Source organism: Pteropus vampyrus, unplaced genomic scaffold, assembly GCF_000151845.1.
Source record: "Pteropus vampyrus isolate Shadow unplaced genomic scaffold, Pvam_2.0 Scaffold505, whole genome shotgun sequence".
NCBI classification, from domain to species: domain Eukaryota; kingdom Metazoa; phylum Chordata; class Mammalia; order Chiroptera; family Pteropodidae; genus Pteropus; species Pteropus vampyrus.
Genome location: NW_011889286.1, coordinates 969,793 through 977,431, shown reverse-complemented (window position 1 = coordinate 977,431; position 7,639 = coordinate 969,793).

The window sequence follows — 7,639 nt, the reverse complement described above, 5'->3', positions numbered from 1 at the left end:
AATGTTATGGTATTTGGAGGTGGGGCCTTCCGGAGATGGCTAGGTTCAGATGATGCCAGGTGAGTAAGATCTTCTTGATGGGATTAGTGTCCTTATAAGAAGAGACACCGAATCCATGGGCACCTTTATCTTGGACTTCCAGCCTCCAGAACTGTGAAAAATAAATATTTGTTTAAGCCCCTCAGACTTGGTATTTGTTACAGTAGCCCAAGCCCACTAAGATATGTGGCCATCGACAGCACAACTGGAGCACTCTGGGTGTGATACCTGGTCCTGGGCACCCGTGAAAAGTCAGGAATACGGATGAGACAGAAATAACAGCCCTCACCCTCAAGAGCACATTAGAAACCCTGCTCGGCCCCGAGCCGAGGAGGTAGTGGTCCCAAGGAGGAGATAGGGTGGGAGAGAAGGAAGAGGCAGTCTGGGGGCTACAAAATTGAAGTGTTTTCAGAATAGAGAAGAGGAAGGAAGTGGTTGAATTTGCCAGGCCAGATTAGGCTAGCAAGAGTTAAAACACTCATTTCCTTCAACACTATTTACCTGGCACCTACCATTTCTATGCTAGGGGCTGGGGGCTCAGAGATGAAAAGACATGTTGACAAGAAGCATCCACTCCAGCGGGAGTCATGTATAAAGGTGAGAACTTTGGCAGAAATCTGCCTGGGTTCTCGGGAAGAGGAGGTTGCTTTTCTGCTGCCATTTTAAGGATACTTAGGGGCATGCTGGGTGGGGAATTGAGAGGAGATGAGAGGTTTTTCAAGAACTTCCATGCCCATGACCTCATTTGATGATCCTCATTTACTGGGATAAACCAATAATGAGAAGGCCCAGAGAGCTCCAGCAGCTTGTTCAAGACCACAGAAATTGCAGGTTGCTGAACTAGGACCCAAATCCAGGTCTTTGGATCCTGAGTGCAGTGCTTTTCCAACTACACATAGGAAGTTTGGTATGAGACACAAAAAGCGACTAGCTCAAAATCAGGAGTTAAAACCAAGTGTCTGGAAATGAGCACTGGGCTGAACCTGTGTGGCTGGCCTTCTCCACAGGGTCCTATGGTCCCAAATTTCCAGCAGGTAGTACTTGTGTCCAGCTGTGTCTACAGAGTGTCAAGGATACTTTATTACAAAAGGGAAGGGAGGGGGTGTGAGCTGACCATTTCAAAGTGAGCTGAGCAGTTCCTACAAGGGTAGTGGTCTCTAGCTTCTGCCTTCACAGGAGCTGGGGGGCCTGCAGAAATAAGATGGTGAGGTTCAAGGGACCAATTGCACTGAGTCAAGGCCAAGGTGGGTGGGATGCCTCAAGATCCATAATCTCCTTACTTGCTTAACCAGCTCAGCTGATCCATTTGTCTTCATAGCAGCAGAGCTGGCGTACCAAGAGCACTTAGAAAAACCCTTATAAAAGCAGGAGCAGGCTCATGATCTGATCAAGAGTCTTCTGATCATGAGATCAACTCCCAGGAAAGCCTGAGTGACTCAAAGTCTTCCAACTAGTCTCCTAATCTCCTCCTTCTGTACCCTCCATTCTGTTCTCTGTTTTGAAACCAGAGTGATTATTCTAAGGTATAATCTGGCCATGTCGCTCCACAGCTCAAAACCAATCAGTGCTTCCTCATTGCCCTGGGGATAAAATCCGAAGGCTTTGCTGACAGATAAGACCATTCCTCATCTCCTCCTGCAGGCCTTCCCAGGAGCATCCAGTCTTACATATTCAATGCTCCTTCCAGACAAGTCCCCATGCATCCAGTCCTATCCTGTGAATGCTGTCCCCTTATCTTGTAACATCCCACCACCACCACACATCCATCCCATGCGTTGTAGACTGCATTAATGGCTACTGTGCTAAAGAGGTGGAGGATATTATCTCACTGAAGAAGTAGAATGTATTTTCCTTCCTCTTGACCTTGGGTTCAGACATATGACTTACTTTGGCTAATGTTAGTGGGATGTTAGTGAGAGTGACACAACTAAAGATTTGAAAAGTGCTTGTGTGATTGGCTTACTTTCCTTGTGCTTTTTCCATCACCATTAGAAGACCAGTCCCAGGCTAGCCTGCTGGTCCCAGGAGTCAGAAAAGAGACTCACGGAGCAGAGGTGCCTAATCAGGCCCAGGCTAGATCAGCTGACCCTCAGCCAACTCACAGAATCATGAACTAAATAAATGGTAATTGTTATATGCCACTGAGATATTGTAGATGTTTATTACACAGAATATTGTAGTAATAGCTAATTAATACATCATTTTAACCTAAATCACTTCTAGCCATTCATCAGACCTCAGCTGAGGTGGTCCTTTCTTCTTAGAAGTTCAGGGTGGGGTGCTCCCCTTCTGGACTCCCACGGCACCCAGCATTTACCCTTTTTGCAATATTAAGCATGCACTTCGTTTTAACTTTCACTTTCCTGTCTCCCTCACAGGAATCTGAGCTTCTTGAGGTCAGGGATTACATGTTATTCACAGTTTCTGACATAGATGGATTCAGTGACTATTTGTTAGAAGAAAAACATGAAGCTGACCTTTTCCAAGCGGTGAAAGCAAAAGGACTTCTCACTTTTCCACCCTAGCTCACCACCATCATGGAAAATGCCCAAAATGGGGACAAGACTCCTAAGAGTTCTCTACTTCTCCTGACAGCCACTTGCACACACACATGCGCATACTTGAACCCCACACTTACCTAGGTTGCACGTTCCCACTCGCCTGCTTGCTTGGTGACGAAGCGCTTTTTGAACCAATTTGCTCCATCTTTCTGCAATATCCTCCAGCAAATCAAGCATCCCCTTCTTGGGATGTTTTCAATCTGTTTTATGTTGATTTTAATTAAAGAATCCGAAACTGAACAAACAGTTCCTAGCAGGTGGCCATACAAGTGTGAAATAAGCAAACTGTTTTATCTGCCACAAACTCTGCTAGTAAATTTCTTCAAATTAATCCTAGTCTCTGAGAGTCTGCTGATTTCAAGGAGAAAGCTAAGCAATCCCAGCCTCCAAATATTTGCTTTTGTTACAGCTCCTGGAGCCAACACCTCATGGTGTCCACTTTAGTTCCGCCCTCACCCACCTTGTTCCCCAGACCTATCTCTGGCCCTCCACTGACCCGACCTATCAGCCCAAAACAAGCCTCATGTGCCCACACCACTGGGTTCCATCGCCAGAACTCCAGTAAGGCAGTCAGATGGCCAGGGGAGAGCTCCCAGCCATCTCTCTTCCAAGTACCACCATCGCCCAGCCATCCACTGCCACTGCCAACACTCCCACCTGAGCTTGGTCCACCTCGCCAATGTTTGCCCACTCCCAAGGAGGAACAGAATTGGGGGCCCAGGACAAGACTTGCTTTCCTCCCCACAGTATAGCCCAGGAATGAAAGAAGCCCTGGGAAAATGATACCACCCAGACCTGGCAAGAGCGTGCATAAATGAGCATCTCAGTCACCACTGATGGAAGTGTAAATTAGCACAGGCTTGCTGGAGAACAGTTTGTCTATGCATATCAAAAGTTTTAGATTTGTTCTTACTTTTGGATCCAAAAAATTCCATATGTAGGACTTTATCTAAAAAAAAAAAAAATCATCAGTGTGCAGAGGTAAACGTTTACCTCAGAGCTGTTTATAACAACAAAAACTGGGAACAATTTGTTGTTCAACAAGGGATTATGTAAATAAATGATGGTACAGTCATACAAAATACTGCAAAATATTTAATACATAGAAAAGAATCTTGTGATTTTAGTGGAAAAAGCCATTTCCAAGGCAATATGTACAACATGAATTCATTTTCCTTTCAGTTTTTATGTATATATTATATTCTAGATGTAGTATAAATATGTTGCATGTATTATTCTAGGTATGTAATGTGTGTTTGTGTGTGTGTGTGTACACAGAAGAAAAAAAATCCTGAAAGGATATAAACTAAAATGTTAACAATAGTTGTCTAAGTATTAGGGATATAAGTGATCTCTCTCTCTCTTTTTTTTTTAAATAAGTATTTTGTTAATTTTCTAATTTTGAGAACCCTGGCTGGAGAGTCAGAAGACCTGGGTTGTGAACAGCTGTGGCACTAATGCAAACTTAGTATTATGCCATCTCCCGGCCTAGCTCTCAAGCTGGCTGTGAAGTTGTTAATATCACCTTGTGTCGATTTCCCTGATCCACATACCATGTTCAAGAGAAACTGATGCCAGAGAGTTCAAAGGGGTGGGAGTCCAAAGAGAGACCCCAACCCAGAGCTCTGGTAACCAGGTTCTTGTCTTAGGCTGGGAGAAGGAATTCAAGGACACAACAAACAACAAGCAGGAAAGCTCAAGTTTTATTAAAGCAAAGTACATATACAAGAAAAAATGCAGGCAAATTTGGAGAGCAAGTCCCACCGAGCTGTCTGGATTATGGGCTTTTGTTTCTCTTGGGGGGCAGGGCATGGAGACATGGCACTTGCACTGTAGATTGTATAATGATATTATGATTAGTCATAGCTGAACAAAGGACAAGAGAAAGATTCTGAAGCCTTATCCTAAAAGGGAAGGGATGGTCCAAGGCTATCCATCCTGACTCCCAGTTTTGGCTAGTCTTTCATGTCACCTGGAGGGCAGGGGCAGGCCCAAGGCCATCTAGCTTGTCTCTCTGCCTTGGTTTGTTGCCAAACAGTCTCACACTTGGAGTCGAAACAGGGAGAGAGCTGAGTAAGGGACAAGGGAGAAATCGCAGAGCCGTATCTTGGAGAGGAGAGGGAACAACTCTAGGCTAACTATCCTGCTTCAAAACCAAGTCACCATTGCATCCAGCTTTCATCTTATAGTTCTACAGTGTGCCTGTACTATATCTGGGATAGGAAGAGGGGTGGAGAAATAGAAAGCACAAACTCAGGAGAAATGCATTGTGGGTAACTTCTTTTCCCTGTCACACCAATCTCAGACCTGTAAATATCTACACTGAAGAGGCATTCGCTACGTGCCAGGCACTATTCTATTACACGCTTAATGCAAAGGGATAGCACTGGAGTAGTAACCTGCATTTCCTCCCTCACTGTAATTACAGGACTGTCCGTAGAGAATGGTGATATTTCTGGCCATCCTCAACAAATGTATCACATGTGCTCAAGTACAAAGTACAGGTTCAGTCAACTACCACTGGGCCTCCGCTCAGCATCATCCCCTCTGCTAGGCAGCAGCTACCCTTCTCCTGCGTGCCTCCCCACTGGCCAATCTTCAGGACCTACTTTGGTCTTCTCTACCCCCTCCAAGGCCAGCACTGCTCTCAAGCCTTGAGGTGCCACATCTGCATGGTGGTTGGCAGCAAGGGGAGAGAATATCTGTATTTCTTAAGGAGACACTGGCTGCTATACAGATAAACACTTAAATTTCATTGACCGAACACAGTGAAAGTTTATCTCTTTCTTACTCACAGCACAGCCCAATGGGGAGTCAGCTCCACATAGTCATTCAAAAACCCAGTCTCCTTTCATCTTGCATCTACCGTCCTCTATGACCCCAGAGTCCTCTCTGTTCTGTGGCAAATGGAGGAAGAGAGCAAGAATTGCACAAAAGAGGTTCTAATGGTCCATATGTAGAAGCACCTACATAGCCTCTACTCATACCCGACTGGCCAGGACTTAGTCACATGGACACATCTAGTTGGAAGGGAGTCTGAGAAACCTAGTCCAGCCACGTACAACCAAGGAATTGTGGCTGTGGACTCTAGTGAGCAACTGCAGGATCTGCCCCCACTTTCTGAGTGACTCTCTTGGAGGCACCCCAGCAGTGCAGCCTCAGACTCCAATGTTGTACAATATTTCTCAAGATATGCCTCTTTCTCATCACCCTCTTTATTTTCCTCTGGGGCCCAGATGTATGTCCTAGGGGAGGAGTGGCCAAGGACACAGCAGAACACTGGAAATACAGTGGGTTCTCAAAACCACCTGTTGAGAAGAATTGAAGAAAATGTCCCCCTCAATCCCTCACTACTCAAATACTTAGAAATTCCAGAGGTCTCAGGGACTACAAAATTGCCAGAGACAATGACTTTGTTTTAGTCTTTCTTACTTACCTTTCATCGGTGTTGGGCCCCAGGGGCGCCTTCTAAAACTCTCCTTTCCTGGCTGCATGACTTGTGCTCTCACGTTTTCCTTCTGCTTCTCTGACTTTGCCTTCACCGCCTCGGCCTCTTGCCAGGGCTCCCTTCCTTCCTCCTTAAATGATAGTGTTCCCAGGCAGCAACTTCCACCCTCCCTTCCTTTCTTCTCTCCTTCACCCTAACCTCCCCTAGTGAACTCATCTGTACCCCACTCTGGCATCACCTTTCACCAAACCCACATTTCTATCCCAGACCTGTCTCCTAAGATCTGGACCTGCATTTCTAACCGTCTACTGGTCACATGCGCCTGCACGTTCCAATTCGTCATGTCCAAAATTGGGCTCACTGTCATATTCCTGAAATCTCTCATCCTCCCTTTCTTTGTTAATGAGCTCACCAGCCATGGTGGCACCTGAGAAGCACCTAGAGTCCAGTTTTATCTGGCCCCACAGCCAAGTGGCAACAAGCCCTGCCATGTCTAGCTCCTGGGGCTTCTGGGCATCATCTTCTTCATCATCAACCTCCTCTCTGGCCTAGACCACCCAAGAGACTCCTGTCTGGCCTCCTTCCCGCCAGTCTTCCCCTCTAATCCATCCTTCTGAAGAGTGCCAACGATTCTTTCTAAAAACACAAATTTCACCACACTGCACCTTACAAATACACAAGATGTAGGCCATCTGGGAAAGGCCAAACTCCTTAATCCAGCAGGAAATGCACATCACCATCTGCACACCCTCCCTGCTTTCCACTCCAACTCACCTCCATCTGCTCCTCCCCTCCTCCCATCGCACCCTTCACCACACCCTTACCACACATCATACCCAACACCTTCTTAGTGCCGAGCCCTCCCACACCTGCGTTCACACTTCTGGGCCTCTGGTGTGAAAAATTCTATACCTCTTCCCCAAACAAACCCCCAACACACACACTCTAAGAAAACAAGGGTGAATGCCCCACCCCTGGGGTCCCCCAATACTTTTTCTTTTTCACAGGCATTCTCACCATACCTTGTTATACCAGATCATTTCTGGTGTAATTCCTCCACTGGACAGTGAGTTTCTGAGGGCCTGTCACTGGGAAACCAAGGTTTCCACCCTGATCCTCTTCCACAGAAGGGCCTGGTATGGCCTGGCCAATGCCCTTCTCTGCCAAAGCTGCCTTGGCCATAACTTTGAAGGCACAAAGCTGACAAGGACCCTCCCCCACCGCAGCAGGCCCTGCATGCTGATGAGGCAGCTGAGAGGGCAGGAGGGGCAGGCAGCCTACATACTTCCCTCCTCCTCCTGGGAGAAGATAGTGAGAATAGGATGGCAACAAACAAAAGAAATTCTTCCCCTGCAGCTCCTGATCCATGCCCTCTCTCAGAACTGCTTATCAGCATCTTGCAATAATCGCCAGGCCACTGACTTCCAAAACTATCACTCTTGGGTGTAGTTGCAGCCTGAACTAGGAAGACAGACCCACCACCAACCATGGGGTTGCCAGGCTGCATTTTGAACCTAAGAGGGTCCAGAGCCTGCACCCAGCCTGGCGAGCAAGGAAAAGAGGTGAAGGGGGTGCTCTTTTCCCAACCTGA